The following is a 20,690-nucleotide window of genomic DNA, read 5'->3' as shown; positions in this document are numbered from 1 at the left end:
TTTTGCTCTGTCCTCATGATAGAGAGACAGAGAGAGCGCCAGGCAGGCAGGCAGGCAGACAGAGAGAGCGCCAGGCAGGCAGGCAGACAGACAGAGAGAGCGCCAGGCAGGCAGACAGACAGACAGAGAGAGCGCCAGGCAGGCAGACAGACAAGACAGAGAGAGCGCCAGGCAGGCAGGCAGACAAGACAGAGAGAGCGCCAGGCAGGCAGACAGACAGACAGAGAGAGCGGCAGGCAGGCAGACAGAGAGAGCGGCAGGCAGGCAGACAGAGAGAGCGGCAGGCAGGCAGACAGAGAGAGCGGCAGGCAGGCAGACAGAGAGAGCGGCAGGCAGGCAGACAGAGAGAGCGGCAGGCAGGCAGACAGAGAGAGCGGCAGGCAGGCAGACAGAGAGAGCGGCAGGCAGGCAGACAGAGAGAGCGGCAGGCAGGCAGACAGAGAGAGCGGCAGGCAGGCAGACAGGTGCAAACCATCCCCGGTTTCTGACTCTTAAAGGGGTTATCCAGCGCTACAAAAACATGGCCACTTTCTTTCAGAGACAGCCCGCTCTTGTCTCCAGTTCAACTCTTTCTGAAAGAAAATGGCCATGTTTTTGTAGCGCTGGATAACCCCTTTAACACTCCATACTCCTGATGATGAGAGTGAGGATCCTTTATTCCCCCATATGACTCTGCTTGGACATTCGGAGTCCCAGTCCCCCCAGTATCCCGGGCCGGGGTGTGAGTGCTGTGACTGGGGGGCTGTATGGGGGAGGGGGTCCATTGTCCCCGGTGTCACACTGCAGCCAGCCATTATAGGGATTGTGTCACAGGAGGCCGGGAGGAACAATGGGGCCTCTGTGCTCCCCACATACGAGGAGCGCTCCTTCTGTCCCAGCCACAGGGGCCACCAACAAAAGCTGTACAAGAGCCCGGTCTGGCAGCTGCAGGTCTGCGCCCTCCTTTATGTCTCGGCTCCTTTTATGTCTATGGAAATGAAGTTCAGCGAGGCGGCGTTCCCAGGCCGAGCAGACGACGGCCACATAACAAATGGGCAGACACAAAGCCACGCATCCAGGAAAGGCAAATAATGTGATTATCACAGGCCGAGGATACCGGCATATGGCCTGAGGCGGCCGCCTAGTCTGCCTCTTCACTGACACTTTGGTTTAACCAAGCTGTGACCTTTCACCCTGAACTCTACCGCCCCCCCCCCCCCCCTCCCCTCTCATAGTAATTTCTGCACTATTATAATGCAGCCCCAGGGATGAAATCTCAATCCAACATGGCTGCGTCCACGCATTATAAACTATATACAGTCACTACGATGACCTTCAATAATCAACCAGATTAAAAAGTTCAGTTCTGACCAATGGGATTGGACAAACTGGGGAACTGTCCAGAGCAGCAGCAAATCCCAATAGTAAACTTCTCCTGCTCTGGACAGTTCCTGACATGGACAGAGGTAGCAGCAGAGAGCACAGTGTCAGACCACTTCGTGCAGGACATACAGTAGCTGATAAGTACTGGAAGACTGGCTATTTTTTAAATAGAAATAAATAAAAAAATCTATATAACTTTCTGACACCAGTTGATTTGAAAGAAAAATAGATTTTCGCTGGACAACCCCTTTAAAAGGCCTCCTTTGGGGCCTCGCTCGGCGATCCAGCTCATTCCTTCTAACACTTAACATCTAATAATAAAATCTGAAAACAAAATTTTTCTTGGACATATTTACAAAAATGTAAAATCTTAATAAATCACTGAAGGCAGAGAAGGAGTTTCACAGCGAAAAAATAACAGAGAGCAAACAAACAGAGACGAGGGAACCTGGAGCATGTTAGAGCCCGTCCCAACCAGAGCATGCTGCATTGGATTACCAGTGGCTGAAGTAGTTGGATGCAGCCCTAGGGAGTCTCTCTCTTCTTCTCTCTCAGTCCTCCTAAGGTTGAGGACCTGCAGGTCATGTGATCAGGTCCTTCACTCTTTTCTGCAGGTCTTGCTGCATCTCCTGTGTCTTCTGATGTTCAGCACTCACCCTGTGCCACAGTGACCAGGCTGAACATTAGAACACCGGGCCTCTCTCCCTCTCTGGGCCCCAGAATTGGCCCGGGTAAGCTCTGTGCCGACACCAGTCCTGCGTCATCTCTACTAACATATTTGCACGTCACTGCAGCTCCCACTCGGGTTGTCACCCAGCTTTCCCAGACTCCTGAATGGTAAAGAGGCACTAGTAATCTGATTTTTTTTCAGTGTGTCTCTCTGGGGGACCTGGGTCCAAATGATCCATCAGCAGCCTAAACTACACTCCATGGCCGATTGCTTCTAGATTTTAGGGGACCAGGATCTGGGGAATGTTGGTTCTGCTAGTTACGTTATTTATCAGATTGTTCAGTGTATGTTCCATTCGCAACCTGGTGGGTTTCAAGGCAAAGTGACCCTTATGTGGCCTCAACTACAATCCATCCAATGGGAGCTGGAAAATCTACTTTCTAACAGTACTTATCAGCTGCTGTATGTCCTGGAGGAAGTGGTGTATTCTCTCCAGTCTGCCACTGCTGTCCATTTCAGGAACTGTCCAGAGCGGTAGAAAATCCCCCATAGAAAACCTCTTCTGCTCTCCAGACAGAAGGGAATAAACCACTTCCTGCAGTACACACAGCAGCTGATAAGTACTGAAAGACTTTAGATTTTTTTTTTTTTTTTAAAAGAAGTAAATTACAATTCTCTGTTCACCAGTTGATGTGAAAGAAATAAAATTTGGTGAAAAAAACCCTTTAATCAGATTTTTTAGCACATGCCCCTTTAACATCCTGGTGCTGGTGGGATCACCATGTTTTACGTAAACCAGTGCTTCTCTATCCCAGTCCTCAGGGACCACCATGTTTTGAGGATTTCCCATACAAAGAAAACCAGTAATAATACCTGATAAGTATAATTATATCACCTGTGAAACACTAAGGAAATCCTCAACACATCCCCTGTTGGTGGTCCCCGAGGACTGGGATTGAGAAGCACTGGCATAGACTACAATCCATAGACGACTGCTTCTAGAGAGGGATTTCAAGGGAAACAGGTACTGAGGAATTAGTTCTCCTAGTCGCATTATTAGTCAGATTTTTCAGTGTATGGCCCTTTAATAACCTGATGAAATTCACAGCATAGTGCGGCCTAACCTACAATCCAGTGATGCCGGCTTCTAGGAGTCAGCAGTTCCACCAGGTTTATATCTGGCACCAGAAGTCATTGGAGGTGGGAGTCAATGGGGTGTTAGAGTCCCATTACATGGGACGATGATCGTGCAAAAAAATCGTTATATCGTTCCAATTTAAACGATAATCATTCAGTGTAATTGCAGGCAACGATCGAAAAATCGTCCGTACATCGTTGATCATTGATTTAGATCTGGACCTAAAATCATTGTTAATCGTTCGCTAATTGTTCGCTGTAGTTCCACATTTGTTCGCTAAAGTACCGCGTTTTTTCACTAATCGTTCAGTGTAATTGCACATTATCCATCGTTTCGCTGGGATCAGAAGGAATAAACGATCACAGTAACAATCGCAATAACAATTGTATCTAACGACCATCGTTCTGTGTAATATGGTGAACGATTTCAGGTTATCGATAAGCAATCTCGTTTGCGATCGTTTATCGTTAAAAATCGCTTCGTGTAATAGGACCCTTATGGTGCGTTTACACGTAACGATTATCGTGCAAATTTGCGCGATAACGATAATCGTATGTGTAAACGCAGCGAACGATGAAACGACGAACGAGAAATCGTTCATTTTGATCTTTCAACATGTTATCAAATCGTTGTTCGCAAAATATTCGCAGATCGTTCCGTGTGAACAGTCGTTCGCCGATTTAACCATAGGCTTAAGGATTGCGAAACAATCGCAAAACGAATTTTCCGTACGATATATCGTACCGTATAAACGCTGATCGTTATGAAAAAAAAATAGTTACTCCGACATAGTTAATCGTCCGATCGGGCCAATTATCGTTTCGTGTAAACGCACCATTAGAGTCCCCCTATAATTAAAGCTTTGAGTGGGTCTGAACATGAAGAGACGCTCTGGAACGGGTGCGAAACAGAGTTGGTGGTTTCCAGCCATTGGAAAAGTAATTGCATCAATTGTGGATAAAACGTTCCAAGTATATAAGAATATAACTGGTTAAAGGGCCATGAACAGCTGCCCTTCAGCTCGCAGGGCATGATGGGAATTGTAGTTTTGCAAGAGTGGTCTACAGTATAAAGGCCTACCCTGCTGCATTGTAAGAACCTTGGGGGCGCGTCTGACAAGCTTGTTGACTATCTCACACATTGGTTAAATCGGCGAATGACTGTTCACGCGGAACGATCTGCAAATTTTTTGCGAACGACGATTTGATAACATGTTGAAAGATCAAAATGAACGATCTCTCGTTCGTCGTTTGATCGTTCGCTCCGTTTACACGTACAATTATTATGGTAGGAGGTCTGGGCAGAGTACCCTGTTAGGCTGGCCCAATAATACTTGATCCTATACTGGCAAGCAATGGATGGTGGATCTGTGCCCAGGATAGTGCCACCCTAGTCTCCAGATGGCATTGCAGCCAAAATCACTACTAGAACATACAAAGGTGAGGGCCTCATTGCCTAAATCGACAGATATCATTTCTGGGGGTCACTGTCACTTTAAGTGGCTGCTGCCAGGAGACTGACAGCACTAGACGGCTGCGGATGGTTATTAGAATTCAGATAAATATTTACCATCTTCCATAGAAAACACATGGTGAGAGGGCGAGTGCCAATGTGACTGCTGCGTCTGTGTGCGGAGAGCGCTGTGGGAAAGGCTCCACGACGGAGGATGCTGAGCAGAGACGCGGGAAACGCCGCCAACACGTAAACAGACGGAGCATTGTGGCCGCAGAGCCAGAAAACAGCGCGTTATACCCTTATACTCCAGCACCAAATGGGGGGGGGGGGGGGGAGACCAAGGACTGCTCCATGTCCATATGTACAGAGGGCGTCACCAAGCTTTCCCAGGCTCCTGAATGGAGATCTTGTGTCCCACTAGCAATGTATGTGGATTTTATGCCTAGAGGCCTCACACTCCCTCACTTGTTATTTGGGCAAAAAAAAATAATTAAAAAAATTTAAAGGGAAACTGTCATTGTACATGTCATCTGATCTACCAGCATCATGTTATAGAGCAGGAGAAGCTGAATAGATTGATATATATCATTGCAGGAAAAGATTCAGTATAACTTGTCATTTATTGATTGAAATCCCTGATCTCTCGAGAGTCCAGTGGGTTGGGCCTATCATTAATTAGCCCCGACCACTAGACTCCTAAGAGCAGAAAGAGCAAGGATTATAATCAATAAATGACAAGTTATACTGAATCTTTTCCTATGAAACCATATATCAATCCGCTCAGCTCTTCCCGCTCTACGACATGATGCCGACAGATTAGATAGCATTTTCATGATAACGGGTTCCCTTTAAAGGGGATTTTCCAAAAACGGGTTGCATAGTTTATCAGCATGTGGCTTCCTAGGGGGTGGGAACTATCCTAAGGTGGGGGTTTAGGAAATGGCTTGTTACGAGGTGGGGACAGTCTTAGGATACAGCTTGTCAGAGGGTGGGGACTGTCTTTGGGTGTGGCTTGTTACGGAGCTGGTACAGTCTTTGGGTGTGGCTTGTCACAGAGTGGGGACCTTCTTTGGGTGTGGCTTGTTACGGGGTTGGGATCATCTTAGCGCATGGCTTGTCATGGTTTGGGGACTGTCTTGGGCATGGCTTGTCACAGAGTGGGGACCTTCTTTTGATGTGGCTGGTAACAGAGTGGGGACCATCTTAGGGCGTGGCTTGTCACAGGATGTGGACCATCTTAGAATGTGGCTTGCCATGGTCTGGGATTTTCCAAAATGTCCATTATTTCTCAAATATTCCCACCATATTGTCCTTACTATAAGACCTTACACTGAAGACAGTACAGGGGGAAAGCATTAACCACACATCTCACACCCCACTTACTGTTTAAGTTCCCATTTAGATAATCCCTTTAACCTACACCCCAAAATTATTCCAGACCCCTAAACATACTCACACCCATACAGAAATATAGACCCCACACAAGAACCCTAAAGAAATTTAGATCGCAGCCAATCTCAACCCCCAAATAAAACGAGACCCCAGTCCAAAGCCCAAATTACAATCAGACCCCTAAAAAATATGGACCCCAATTTTCAGAGAGCACTGTGTTAGACTGGAAAGAATACACCATTTCCTGCAGGACATACAGCAGCTGATAAGTATTGGAAGACTGGAGATTTTTTAATAGAAGTAAATTACAAATCTATACCACTTTCCAGCACTAGTTGATTTGAAGGAAAATATATTTTGCTGTGCTGCCCCTTTAAAGGGACACTAAACAAAGGTCTCATCCGCTCCTGCTGTGCTATTGGATAATACCTATATCTCTCTATATACACACACACATGTTATATCTGCAGTTTGTGTATTTTTACTCTCCTTCTGCAATAGTTAAATTCTCACATTCCACCATTTTCTGTCCCTTCGGACCAAATGTTGGGAAATAAAAATATGTCAAAGATTTTTTGAGTCAGTGGAAAAAGTGCAGCGTTAAAGTCCATGTGACAGTGAGAAAGAGCGGGGGGCCCTGTGCCCTACATGACATCCAGTCCAGGAATTCTGTGTATCTATGGGTCCTGGAAACACATGGCCTGAAGGACCTGCCTCACATGACAACCGGCTGCTATAGGGGGCGCCAATGAGCCCAGGTAGGATCCATGTAACTCAGGGGTAGGGAACCTTGGCTCTCCAGCTGTTGTAAAACTACAACTCCCATCATGCCTGGACAGCCAGAGGCCAGGAATTCAGTCAGTTCTCTGCTGCCACCTCTGCCCATGTCAGGAACTGTCCAGAACAGGAGAGGTTTTTTATGGAGATTTGCTGCTGCTCTGGACAGTTCCTGACATGGACAGAGGTGGCAGCAGAGAGCACTGTGTCAGACTGGAGAGAATACACCACTTCCTGCAGGACATACAGCAGCTGATAAGTACTGGAAGACTTCAGATTTTTAAATAGAAGTAAATTACAAATCTATATAACTTTATGGTACCAGTTGATTAAAAAAAATTCCACTGGCTGAAAAAAAAACATGATGCCTAACTAAAGTGTTCAGTTTCCCCCAGACCCATGTATGCTCCTTTAAGCTGGGCGCGCTTATGTTCTGAATGAGAACATTTCTCAGACACCTCAGATAGCAGCTAATGCTACGTTTACACAGAGAGATTATCTGCCAAAGATTTGAAGCCAAAGCCAGGAATAGACTATAACCAGAGATCAGGTCATAAAGACTGAGATTTCTCCCCTTTCCAAATCCATTTCTGGCTTTGGCTTCAAATCTTTGGCAGATAATCTTTCTGTGTAAATGGTCCCTTATAGAACATCCATCAACCGGTTCTATTCCCAACATCTGCCATCAGGAATGAGTAAAATGCTGGGAGTTGTAGTTGCGCAGATGTCTGCAGGTCCTGGCCCGGAGCGCAGGGGGCAGGTGTTATTGCCGGGCATTACCCTGTATCATGCCGCGAGAAGCGCCACATTTTGTAACCGCTGAAAGACTTGGATGCCCGTAAAGTGTGAATTACATAACTGTTCCCATGCCCGTTAATGAACACGTGGCATGCCAGGCGCATGATTCATGTAATAACGCGCTGCGGCCCGGGACTCTATGTTATAACCTGCAGCAGCCAAGGAAAGCACCTCGGCCCCATTTATCAGTGCGCACAACAGGTTTTGGCTTAGAATTCAACTTTTTTACATTTTTGAAAATTCCTTGAAAAGTGTTGAGTAAAGTGACTGTTATTGATAGGATTTGGCCGCCACAATTTAAATTTTTCTTTTCTCTTCTGGTCAAAATGGGGTCAGATGTAGCCCACAGGGTGGCGCTGTTTCTGAAGACAAATCTGGACGCCAACTACATGTACAAGCCTGTGACTCATTGGTGCCATTCGGAGCTTCATTGTCTTCATTTATTGCCTACTCCTTCAGCGTGACTTCGCTCTGACCCAGTTGCGCTTATATTTAGCCGCCCCGTCTGTCCGACGTGTTCTCACAGACTGACGGACGCGGAATATTTTGCATAACGTTTAAAAATAAAATCTTTCACTTCCCATTTTTGCACACACAGTAGGTTCCCATATGTCAGCCGCAAGGATTCACTTATAGCTAAATAATATAAATAAATAATATATTAAGACACGGCATATCGAGAGAGTGTCCGATGTACTGGAGGCAAAAGGGGAAGAAATATATAGAAGAACAGTTTAGGCAAAAGAGACACATGGTTTAGCCATCTGCAGATCCTCGGGGGCGGAGCATCATACACGAGGCATCAAATCCTCATTAGGCACCGCCCCCGCAGAACTTGTTTTAGAAATAAAGTGTTTTATTCAATTAAAATAAATGTAACCCTTCGATGTGGTCAAATATGGATCCAGGTGTCAACTATTTTCTTTGGGAACCCAAGTCTGCAAACTCTACAAAGCTTAAAGGGGATCTTCAGTGTCAATGGTGCATATCATGAAACTTTATTCAGATAGGGGCCTGGACAGTGGTAAAAATAAAGCAGACTATTCCTATATCCACACATGATCAGTCACTTAATTCATTTCAATACACTACACCTGCACCCGCCTTGTGTTAGAGGACCCCCATGTATCATAGTAGGGGGCTCTGCAACCTCTTAGGAATTGGACCCTCTAAGATTTTCTGTGGGGAAATACAAGCGCGGCCTCCTTCTCCATGATGTGCCAAGCCCCTGTCAGCTTAGAGGTCAGCTGGAGTTTACTTCTAATTCAGGTAGAATTCCAAGGTAAACGCACAGCAGTCACATGACCCCATCGGAAAACACACACACCTGGTTTTTCTAATACAAGGATCATCCCATTAGTGGACACAGGAGCTGAACTGGACCAAAAAGGAACAGATTATCCTCAAGGGCAAGAATATAGGAGTACATCTAACCTACCCATGTCCAGTTTATATAGTACTGACCTGTGTGTGTGTGTATATATATATATATACATATATACACACACACACACACAAACACTAGTTCTGTACAGTTTCATCTATAGCGCCACCAGAGGTCACCACCCAGCTTTTCCAGTGTCCTGAATCCTACATGTAGTAATGAATTCCTATTGCACAGGGTTCCCTAACCTGCATCTCCACCTGTTGTATAAAGAGGTACCCCATCAAGTTTTTTTTTTTTTTTCAAATCAATTGGTTGCAGAAAGTTATATAGATTTGTAATTTAATTTAATTTAAAAATCTCCACTCTTCCAGTACTTATCAGCTGCTGTATGTCATGCAGGAAGTGATGTGTTCTTTGAAGTCTGACACAGTGCTCTCTGCTGCCACCTCTGTCCATGTCAGGAACTGTTCAGAGCAGGAGAGGTTTTCTATGGGGATTTGCTACTGAGGGGACAGAGGTGGCAGCAGAAAACACTGTGTTAAGACTGGAAAGAATACACCACTTTCTGCAGGACATACGGCAGCTGATAAGTATGGCAAGACTTGAGATTTTTTTTAAATAGAAGTAAATTGCAAATCTATATAAAACTTTCTGAAACCAGCTGATTTGAAATTTGATTTTTTTTTTTCCGTCGGAGTACCCCTTTAAATGTAAACTCTAAATTCAAATGAATGTTTAACAAAGTTTAAATTAAAATTTAAGTTTAAATTTAGAGTGACAAAGAGCTGCAGGTTTGGGAAACGCTGCTGTACGGCCACTATCTTATAATCTACCACTTGCTTTATTTGTACGTTATACAGAGACAATCACTAATGGTGAAGGGCGCGGCGGCGGTGGTCAGCGGAGGGTTGGCCCCAGTTACATCCAGTCTGTACTGGCCCAGTGACTACATTGCACCAGATACAGGCCGATTCCCTGCCGAGGAGACGGATGGTCCCCTGCACTTGTATCCTCTGACAGCCATTGTTTCCCCTAAGCCCCTTTTATCTTCGCCCTCCCTGCTCCTCCCCTATTGAAAGGCTCCGGTTCCCATGCATTTCCTAGGATGGGGGCAGGGAAGCCGGCAAAGAGATTCCCACACTGTGAATTCAATGCGTCACTCTACAGACTGTCATTGTGGCAAACCCTCAGCTGTGAGAAGTGTTGGATCCGTATGGAGGTTTTAGCCTCTTGTAGTAAACGAGAACATTTCTTTCAATGAAAGCAAGCTGAGATATTACAATATTTTCATTATCTTTTAAAATCAACTGGTGTCAGTTATATTGAATTAGAAATGACTTCTATTTAAAAATCTCCAGTCTTCCAGTACTTATCAGTTGCTGTATGCACTGCAGGAAGTGGTGTATTCTTTCCAGTCTAACACAGTGCTCTCTGCTGCCACTTCTGTCTATGTCAGGAACTGTCTAGAGCAGCAGCAAATCTCCATAGAAAACCTCTCCTGCTCTGGACAGAGGTGGCAGCAGAGAGCACTGTGTCAGACTGGGAAGAATACATCACTTCCTGCAGGACCCACAGCAGCTGATAAGTAATGGTAGACTGGAGGTTTTTAAATAGAAGTAAATTATGCTGCGTTTCCACGAAACGATAATTGGCCCGATCGTACGATTAACGATGTCTGAGTAAAGTTTTTTTTTTTTCATAACGATCAGCGTTTAGACGGTACAATATATCGTACAGAAAAATCGTTTTGCGATCGCGCGCCTGCAGCCCGGCCCCCCGCTCATCCGCAGCCCCACGGTCAACCGCAGCCCCCTGCGCCGCCCCAATCGCCACCCCCCGCCTCTCCGATCGCCACCCCCGCGAGCATACGTTAACTGCTCCGCGTAGCAGGTCTTCGATATCCCCGACTCCGCTCTTCAGTGCACTGATTGGCTGAAGAGGGGATCCGGGAATTTCAAACGGCTCCTCTTCAGCCAATCAGTGCTGAAGAGGAGCACTGATTGGCTTAAGAGGAGGCGTTTGAAATTCCCGACTCATCTCTTCAGCCAATCAGTACACTGAAGAGGGGAGTCGGGGATATCGAAGACCTGCTACACGGAGCAGGTAACGTATGCTCGCGGCCGGGCCGGCGGGGGCGATCGGAGCGGCGGCGGGGGTGGTGATCGAGCCGGCGCAGGGGGCTGCGGATGAGCGGGGGGCCGTGCTGCGACCGGTGGGGCGGGCGGGGCTGCCGGACTATCGCGCAACGACTGTTTACACGGAACGATCAGCGATTTTTTTGCGAACGACGATATGATAACATGTTGAAAGATCAAAATGAACGATTTCTCGTTCGTCGTTTGATCGTTTGCTGCGTTTAAACGTCCGATAATCATTCGAATTCGATCGTTATCGCGCAAATTCGCACGATAATCGTTACGTGTAAACGCAGCATTACAGATCTATATAACTTTCTGACACCAGTTGATTTGAAAGAAAACATTCTTTGCCTAAGTACCCCTTTAAAGGGGAACTAACCTCCTGATAGCTCCCTAGTGGGTACCCGGGTGCTGAGGATGAAGATATGTCTGTTACCTTCATCCTTAGCGCCGTTCCTGTGCTGTTAGTTGTGCCCTGTAAATCGTTATCAGTGGGGGCGTGGCTACCTCCCTTCCGAGCACTGATTTGCCCCGCCCTTTTCATTGATAATTATTGGGACAAGCGAGCAGCCAGGGGTGGATCACAGTGAGGGGGGGGGGGGGGGGTATGAAAATAACCCTGGCAGAAGATGAGAGAGAGAGAGAAAGATAAAAGCTCACACAGATTTTTGTGTCTTCGTCAGAAAGCAGCAGCTCAGAACTGGGGGAAGGAGACTGAATAGATAACAACAAGTATGGAAGGAATTGTTAGTCTCACCATGGGCAGCAGCATATCAAAAGTTATGTTTGAGTGGAATCCCCCTTTAATTTCTGAACTATGAGCAGCAGACAATAACCATTCTAGAAGCCAGTACTGCAATATGTGTGACCACAGCCTTACGGAGCTCAGGCATGGAGACCACCGGATGATTCTCTATAGCAGAATAATGGAAAGAAATCTCTCAGCCTTATAGACCCCATCAGCAGGCAACGCTCCGCAGGGATCTCCGGACCACGCCCGGCCACTCCAGCTGTAAGATCCACAATCACGCTGCCGGCTGTTTAATGTGCGGCTTTAGAAATGGAAAAATCTAAGCGAGACCTTAATACACAAATAAATTATGTATTTCATATAGAGGGGGATGGGCAGAGGAGCGTGATTCTGGGCTATAGTAGTCAGGAGAGCTGGATGATATCTAACACGGATTATAGGGGTGGTCACCCATCTTTCCTACAGTCCTGATAAGCAACTTTAGATATTTGACTGTCTAACTAGGCAGAATTTCCATTCAGGGTTTCGGGAAAGTACAGTAAGAAGAGATGTAACGACAGATGTCACGCTTTAGGTGAAGACTTTGCAGTCAGTTCCGGCCACAGATGGAAACAGTAGATAGAAGAGGATATCCGACAACACTTTCGACGTGTGTCATGCCACATCAATAACTCCCCCTTTTTTGCTTTAGTACATCCCACATAACACTGATGGCAGAAGAGGACTGCACCATTGTGTAAGCTGAAAGGGGTGTTTTTTTTTTTAACCATCATTGCACAACCAGATGTTCTAATACACTATGCATATGAATTCTTCATCCTTTTCAGGTTTGCTGCTTGCTGTCAGTGAACCGAAACCCTTTTGTGTGTTTTGGTTCTATCCATTGTAGACAATGGGGTCCATTGAGCAAACATTGGACATATACATTGATACATTGTAACAAATGATTAGTAAATTGATGTATTTAGAAACCTTCGGCCCTCCAGCTGTTGCAAAACTACAAATCCCATCATGCCTGGGCAGCCAAAGCTTCATGATGGGAGTTGTAGTTTTGCAACAGCTGACAGCTAAGTAAAGTAACTGGTGCTTTTACTGTAACAGGACTTAACACTTCACCTCCCACGCGCCTGCCGCATGCCAGCCTGAGAAATAAATACGATGCCAGTCGGCGGCAGGAAGTGTTTACATATAATTATCATTCTACCGATAAATTTAGATGTGAAGTAACACGCCCTTCACTGGAGGTATTCAGGGCTGGCATGGCGCCCACTGTGCGGCAGTAACAATGAGTGATGAAAGGCGGCGTCCGTCAGTAAGATTCGGATCACAACAAAGTCGGAATTATTTATCCTAAACATTCTGTGAGTAAAGGGCAACTTGTGATTAAAGGATTAGTAAAAAAAAATAAAAAAATAAAACAGCGCCACCCCTGTCCTCAGGCTGTGTGTGGTATTACACTTCAGCTCTATTCACTTCAATGGGACTGAGTGGTAATACCGCACACAAACTGAGGACAGGAGAGGTGCAGCCTTGTTTTTGTAAGCCTGGACAACCCCTTAAAGGAGAGACCATATTTAAAGGGATTGTTCACGTTAGTCTTATAATACTAAAAGTGATATAGAATGGACCTCACGTTTGAAGATTTATACATTGTGTCTATATTGCAACCAGTGACTGTGGAATTTTTGGCTCTCCAACTGTTACAAAACTACAGTTCCCAGCATGCCCCGACAGCCGATTTGTAGGGATCTGATGGGATTTGTAGTTCTGCAATACTAGGAGACCCACCAGGTTCAAAACACTAAGCTGCACTGATAACTAGAAGGGTGTAGGGGTAAAGAGTAAGGTATGTTTACCCAGGCGTTAAAGGGTTGTTCAGGATTATAAAAAGGTCTCCTTCAAAAAACAGCGCCGCCACTGTCTTCAGGATGTGTGTGGTATTACAGCTGATTTACTTCTATTAAAAAAATCTCCAGTCCTATCAGCTGCTGTATGTCCTGCAGGAAGTGGTGTATTCTTTCTTCTCTGCTGCCACCTCTGTTTATGTCAGGAACTGTCCAGAGCAGGAGAGGTTTCCTATGCTGATTTGCTGCTGCTCTGGACAGTTCCTGACATGGACAGAGGTGGCAGCAGAGAGCACTGTCAGACTGGGAAGAATCCACCACTTCCTGCAGAACATATAGCAGCTGATAAGTACTGGAAGACTTGAGAAGGGCAGTCATTCTTGCATTGGCTTCCATTTTTAGTAGATTTGTAAATGAGCGTCGCCCATGTAGCCAGATAACATTCGCATAGTGAAGTCTTTAAAGAAGTCGTCTGACGCTGAGGATTATGTCGGCACCATTATCTCTTCTCGCTTATCGCTTTCTGGCTTCAGTTTTTATTGGAATAAATCTGGATTCCCGTCCCTTCTACAGGATGGAAAACAGGATCGGAGGGTCAGCCAAAGCCATCCCAGGGTCCATGAGGGGGGAAAGTAACCGCATTCCAATAGCTCTTCACTAACTTTCCCTTTCAATCTGCCAGATGTAACAATGTATCCATCCAGTAAGTGCAGGAAAAGTAGAATGATGCATCCTTGGCCTGGAAATGCTTAAAGGGGAACTCCGCCATAAAAGGACTGGCGCCCCCTGCTGTATTTATGGTGCCAAACTCAGAGCTTCTAGCCTGACTACATCTTCCACAAAGTGGGCAAAGGGCATGGCAGGGATGCGGAACCTTCCACCTTCCAGCTGTTGCAAAACTACAATTTCCATCAAGCTAAAGCTTTGGCTATCCAGGCATGATGGGAATTGTAGTTCTGAAGCCACTGGCGGGCCAAAGGTTCCCTATCCCTACTCTATGCCTCTCCAGCTATTGCAAAACTACAATACCCATCAGGCCCTGGGAATTGTAGTTTGCTGCTGTACTCTACAGGTATCTAAAAAGTGTCTCCATAGTCCACCATTGTTTTGTCTGCTAGTGATAGGAGCCATGGTGGAGCCAGGAGTTTATGGCGGACAGATAGGAGCCCTACATTTGCACATATAGCAATTCTCTAATCTACATCTATAGGACTAAAAGTGATAAGATAAAAGAACAAAACAACAAAAAGAACAAAAGAAATATCCTGCAGCCTAATACCAGACACCACTCTTATGTAATATCCTCTATCTATTGTGCCGTAAATGCAAATCCTAAGATCAGGACCATCACCTGTTAGCTGGAGCAGAGAGTGACTACTACTAAAGCTCCTATTACATGGGGCGTTGTGGAGAGCACAGGTCAGCGCTCGCTCGGCTGATCGTTGTCTTCTATTAGGGTCCATTTACACAGAAAGAACTGACAGATTATCTGCCAAAGATTTGAAGCCAAAGCCAGAAATGGATTTGAAAAGAGAAGAAGTCTCAGACTTTCCTTTATGACCTGATCTCGGTTTATAGTTGTTTCTGGCTTTGGCTTCAAATCTTTGGCAGATAATCTTTCTGTGTAAATGGACCCTTACACGAAACAATTATCATCCGTAAGGTATCGCTTTTTGTAATAGGGCCTTGAGACACATATGCTGAGAGCTCAATGGATAGCAATGCAATCCTTTATTTCTCCTGTGGTGGCGCTATAGGGAAATCAAACACTTGCCATTAGTTGTTTTTGCTTTTTTGCAGTGATGGCTCACCTTGACACTCCAGCTGTTGCAAAACTACAATTACCATCATACCTGGGCAGCCAAAGCCATATCTTTGGTTGTTCAGACATGATGGGAATTGTAGTTTTGCAACAGCTGGAGTGTCATGGTGAGCAGTCACTGTCTTAGAGCCTTCTAGCAAAGAAAAAAAAAAAAAAAAAACCTTAGAAAAATGTCAGTATAAGTTATAATACTGGAGTAAAATGGAGCGTAACTGGAATTTGTGAATTTTAAACTTGTGTTGTTTAAAAAAATAATAAAAAAAAAAAAAATTAGGTATCGTACATTTATACCTAGAATGACTGTCAAACAAGGATTCTAAGAAAAAGATGAGTAGCAGCGGTGTTCACTCTCACCCCGAAACCACATGGAATAACACTGTCTCTAAGTAACCAAACAAAACTTACTCTCTCTACAGTACTCACAGTGTATGCTCTAAGGACCAAATGGTGAATATGTTTTCTACATCCTGAATTAGATCCTGTATTATACCCCAGAGCTGCACTCACTATTCTGCCGGTGGGGTCACTGTGTACATACATTACTGATCCTGAGTTACATCCTGTATTATACTCCAGAGCTGCACTCACTATTCTGCTGGTGGGGTCACTGTGTGTGTACATTACTCCAGAGCTGCACTCTACTACTGCTACATCTCATCTTATCCCAGAGGGCCTTCACAACAATAGGCCAGAAAGCCCCAGGTCAGTAATATTTCAGTATTTTTCCCGGGATTTCGCAGCTTGCACGCCATCCTCCTCCTCATATAATGGAGGTGTTTTCCATGATGAATGACTCGACAGAAAAATCCATATAATCCATTATTATTGCTCAATATTAAAGGGGAAGTTCGCCAGATAAGCAATGATGAGCGAGACCCTCTCCAATCGACACTGAAGGCCCCCCTCATTGTTTACATAGACACAGCATCTTGTCTATACGATTAGCTGTGCCTGGTACTGAGATGTAGTACCAGGCACGGCCGCTGACATGGACGAACACACTGTATTAATAAAGTTTATTGAACAACAAACACTTTTGTGCTACATTAGGCCTCAACACTATGAACATGTAACTGTTACCCATAGCAACCAATCAGAATTCAGCTTTCAATTTGCCTTTGCAGCTCAGAAAACAAAAGCTAAACTGTGATAGGTTGCTAGGGGCAACAGAGCAACTTACACATATACAATAAACTTTATTTATACAGATTCCCTTTAACAATTTGGCAATAATAAAATTCCTCAGGTTCAAAGTCTATCGCCCGACTACTTAATAGAATGGCTGATTGTGTTGTTTTAATAAAAGTTAATGTTTAGCTTCCAGCTTGGCGCGGTTTGTTTATTGCAATCGGCTGACAATGCTGTGTATTATGCTGGTACTGCGTGACGGGATTTGCCCGAGGGTGCCATTCCCATCACATTTTAGGCATACCCACAGTACCGCCATACATAGGCCATAGAGGACATAGTGTAGTCTATGGTCATAATCGGGGTACACCACATTTAAACCAATAAAAATATTAATGGGGTCCAATTGCTTTGGGTTTCCCCCTACATGACAATTACCTTACTATTTAACCCCCTATAGGTATACGTCACCCATATATTGACTCCCACATTAAAAATTCTATACATCTGACCGCCATGGGGTATACAATATATATGTATAGTTTTCCACATGTATGTATACTGCAACCAGTGGTTATCACCCAGCTTTCCTGGAAGCAGATACCACGTGAATTGTCAGATGTACAGATCTGCGCCTCACCTTAACGCCGCCACGTAAATGGAAAACCGTGATTGGAAATTCTCCTCCGGCAAATCAACGCTTGAAGAAATGAAAGGGAAACGAGTCCGTCCTCGCAACGCCGAGCTGCAGCTGTCGAGTCTGTAACCGGACACCTCGCCCCAGAGAGCAGGTAAAGGGCGGGGCTTCCCTGACTCAGGTAAACAGGAAGAAAGGGGTGGGGGCAAATAATACGTAAACCAAGGTTATAGGGACAATTTACAGCTATGGCTGCATTTCTGGACCAGAAGAGGAATCTGTAGACATCTATAGGACACGTGTATTATCATGCAGTACCTGTGCAAGATTGGGGGCACACTGGAGCTGCATTATGTAACTCTATGGCATCTTTAAGGGGGCAAATCTTTTACTGTCCTGTGCATGACCTGTCACTCTTCATCTTATGCAAAACTACAACGTCCAGCATGCCCAGGCACCCCAGGCTATCTGGACATACTGGGAATTGGAGCTTTGCAACACCTACAAACAAATGCTATCCTCTGGCTCTTCAAGTGTTGTAAAAACTACAAATCCCAGCACTCTTGGGCTCGGCTCTGAAGGATGTCTGGGCATACTGGGAATTGTGGTTTTTTAACAGCTACTAACAATTCTCATACTCAGACTCTCCAGGCATGGGAGTTGTAGTTTTGCAACAATGTGTAGTGGTCGGAATTGTTACCTGTAGCTATATCCTGTATTTATACTCCAGAGCTGCACTCACTATTCTGCTGGTGGGGTCACTGTGCACATACATTACTGATCCTGTACCGATCCTTAGTTACATCATGTATTATACTCCAGAGCTGCACTCACTATTCTGCTGGTGGGGTCACTGTGCACATACATTACTGATCCTGTACCGATCCTTAGTTACATCATGTATTATACTCCAGAGCTGCACTCACTATTCTGCTGGTGGGGTCACTGTGTACATACATTACATTACTGATCCTTATCCTGTATTATACTCCAGAGCTGCACTCACTATTCTGCTGGTGGGGTCACTGTGTACATATATTACTGATCCTGAGTTACAGCCTGTATTATACTCACTGTTCAGCTATGTTCACACAACGTTTTTTCGTCACCATTTTTGAAAAGAAAGTCTGGTCAGGGCAACACGTGGGTCACAACGAGACACGGAAATAGGCACCAGAGACTCTAGATTAGCATCAGAGTGCCCATAAAAATATCTTAGGGTACAAACACACACGGCTTATACGCTGCGTATTTACTGCTGCGATACGCAGATATGTAGCAGATACGCAGCAGATTAGATCTAAATAACTGAACACAGTATCAAATCTGCTGCGTATCTGCTGTGTGTGTTTGTACCCTTAGCGGAAATATTCCTTTAATCTGGCATTGACCGGATCATCAGACGGTCACCGAAAATTTGAGAATTTTCAGTGAATCCCAAATTAACACATAATGTACAATTATAAGGAGGAAGTATTCTCGGTGCGATCATCTGGTTTTGTGAAATTCCACTTATATTGCAGTTTCGTTCTAGAAAAGATTTTCTGAATTATCAAATGGTGGATTAAAGGATTTGGAAAAAAAAAAAAAAAAATCTGCCTTTCATTTTAACAGAAGATGGGAAACTGCATAGAAAGTGACATCACCCTGAAGATTCCATTGAAATGAATGGGTGCGTCAAAATAGGTACTGACTCTTAATCCATCACTATAGTATAGGTGCTGGATTATCAAATGGCCAGGTTGAGAATCTACACTTCAAACGAACACAAAATTATTGGATTATCGAATTGAAATAATTGCGTAAACCACAATAATGGCCTATCCACACCTATCATTCCAGATTACGGGAATTAGACGAATCGCAGTTTGACACCAAATTTATTTTTTTTTTAGTATTTTTTCCTCTTTTTGTATTTACCCCGCTATGGGGGCCTCCGTCTGTTTCCATAACCTGTGGGATGATTCCTGAGGACACGGTTAGGAGCAGCCAGGAATTTACTGCAAACCAGGGAATCGCTCCCCGGGGAGCGTCACAAGTTACTGCCAGGAGCCATTCACGGCGTACGACGTGTGCGTCTGGCAGGTGCTGGAGTATCAGATATTCTGGATTATCAGATGATCATACAAAACTGGTTTAAAGATTCAGAATCTGTACCAAAACTACAATTCCCAGCATGCCCGGACAGCCTTTGGCTGGGGTTGTAGTTTTGCAACAGACTAGGAATCGTATAACATACAATCTAACTTCTTCATTTTCTTTCCCCCCACCCAAAACCTTTCATAAGACACTGAGTCGGTATCAGATGAATGGGATTTCCCAACCCAAAAACTCCCCGGTAATGATACTACTACCCTCCATGACATTACTAATCCTAGTCTCAGGAGTCCGGGGGAGGGAGGTCGCTGAAGTGTGAAGGTGGAAACCCCCTTTAAACTATCACTTAGTTAGATGATTGATTCAGCTCTGCTACATTTATTCCAGTAAAGCAACCACAATATATACAAATATATAATATACTAAACAAACCGATACAATGTAACAAAACTGATTCTGAATACAGCGATGTAAGTTTTGTCCGTAAGTTGCGACCGTAATACGGAACCTGATAGCATTAGGAAGTGACAAACTCATATACTACATCAGCACAATCTTAGCTCAGCTATGCAAATGAGTGTCAGACACTATCCACATAGAGCTCAGTACAACAGTACACAGAGCTGATCCTGATCCAGCAGAGACTGCAGACGTGTCCTGTGCTCACACACAGGGGCTGCAGATCTGTGCTCTGTTCCTGGTTGGATCAGGTGCACATGGGAGGCAGCACATGGGGGGATGAGAGCAGGACACAAAGAGAACCCTGTACACACCATGAGATCAGCAGAAGGAAGTGTCCCTTTAAATCCCCCTCCTCTATTTCCCTCTGGTATAGAGCTCAGTAAGTTCTTGTAAGGATCTCAGGCTCTCTTTGCTGCTTTCCTCCCCTCTTACCTGAGTATCTCAGCAGTTTTCAGTCTTCTCTGACCCTCCTGGTGTCCGGGATCCTGCGTGGAAGCTGCCAGCAGCTGCTCTGAGCAAAGTTTTCTGAGTGATTGTAAAGTGAGTAGAGGGGAGGGGCGCTCTGCTGCCACCTGGAGGCCGAGATGGGAATCACACCACCTTGCAGCTCTCCAAAACTTGGCTCTTCAGGCATGATGGGAATTGTAGTTTGAAGTCTGCTGACTCCATGACTGCAGAGCCCAGACCTCATCTGGTATCGGCACAAAGACTGTACCTGCTGAGCAGCTGCATGCAAGCCTTACATCACCAAGCACAATGCCAAGCTTCAGATGGAGGGTGGAAAGCCACCAGCAGGTGTGTTGTGTATAATGGCGAATCACACTTCTCTACC

At 45.1% G+C, this 20,690-nt stretch overlaps 1 protein-coding gene across 1 annotated transcript in view; it reads right to left on the bottom strand.

Annotated features, from left to right (window-relative positions):
• CD82 (CD82 molecule) overlaps nt 1-20,393 on the bottom strand; it is a 35,809-nt gene extending 15,416 nt beyond the window's left edge. Inside the window, exon 1 of the mRNA XM_069965152.1 lies at nt 20,291-20,393. The gene's annotated coding sequence lies outside the window, so the exon portion shown is untranslated. The remainder of the gene's footprint in view (nt 1-20,290) is intronic.
• Nucleotides 20,394-20,690: the final 297 nt, after the last annotated feature.

The sequence above is a fragment of the Dendropsophus ebraccatus genome, chromosome 4 (genome assembly GCF_027789765.1).
Source record: "Dendropsophus ebraccatus isolate aDenEbr1 chromosome 4, aDenEbr1.pat, whole genome shotgun sequence".
NCBI classification, from domain to species: domain Eukaryota; kingdom Metazoa; phylum Chordata; class Amphibia; order Anura; family Hylidae; genus Dendropsophus; species Dendropsophus ebraccatus.
This window is presented reverse-complemented; position numbering and strand designations above follow the sequence as displayed.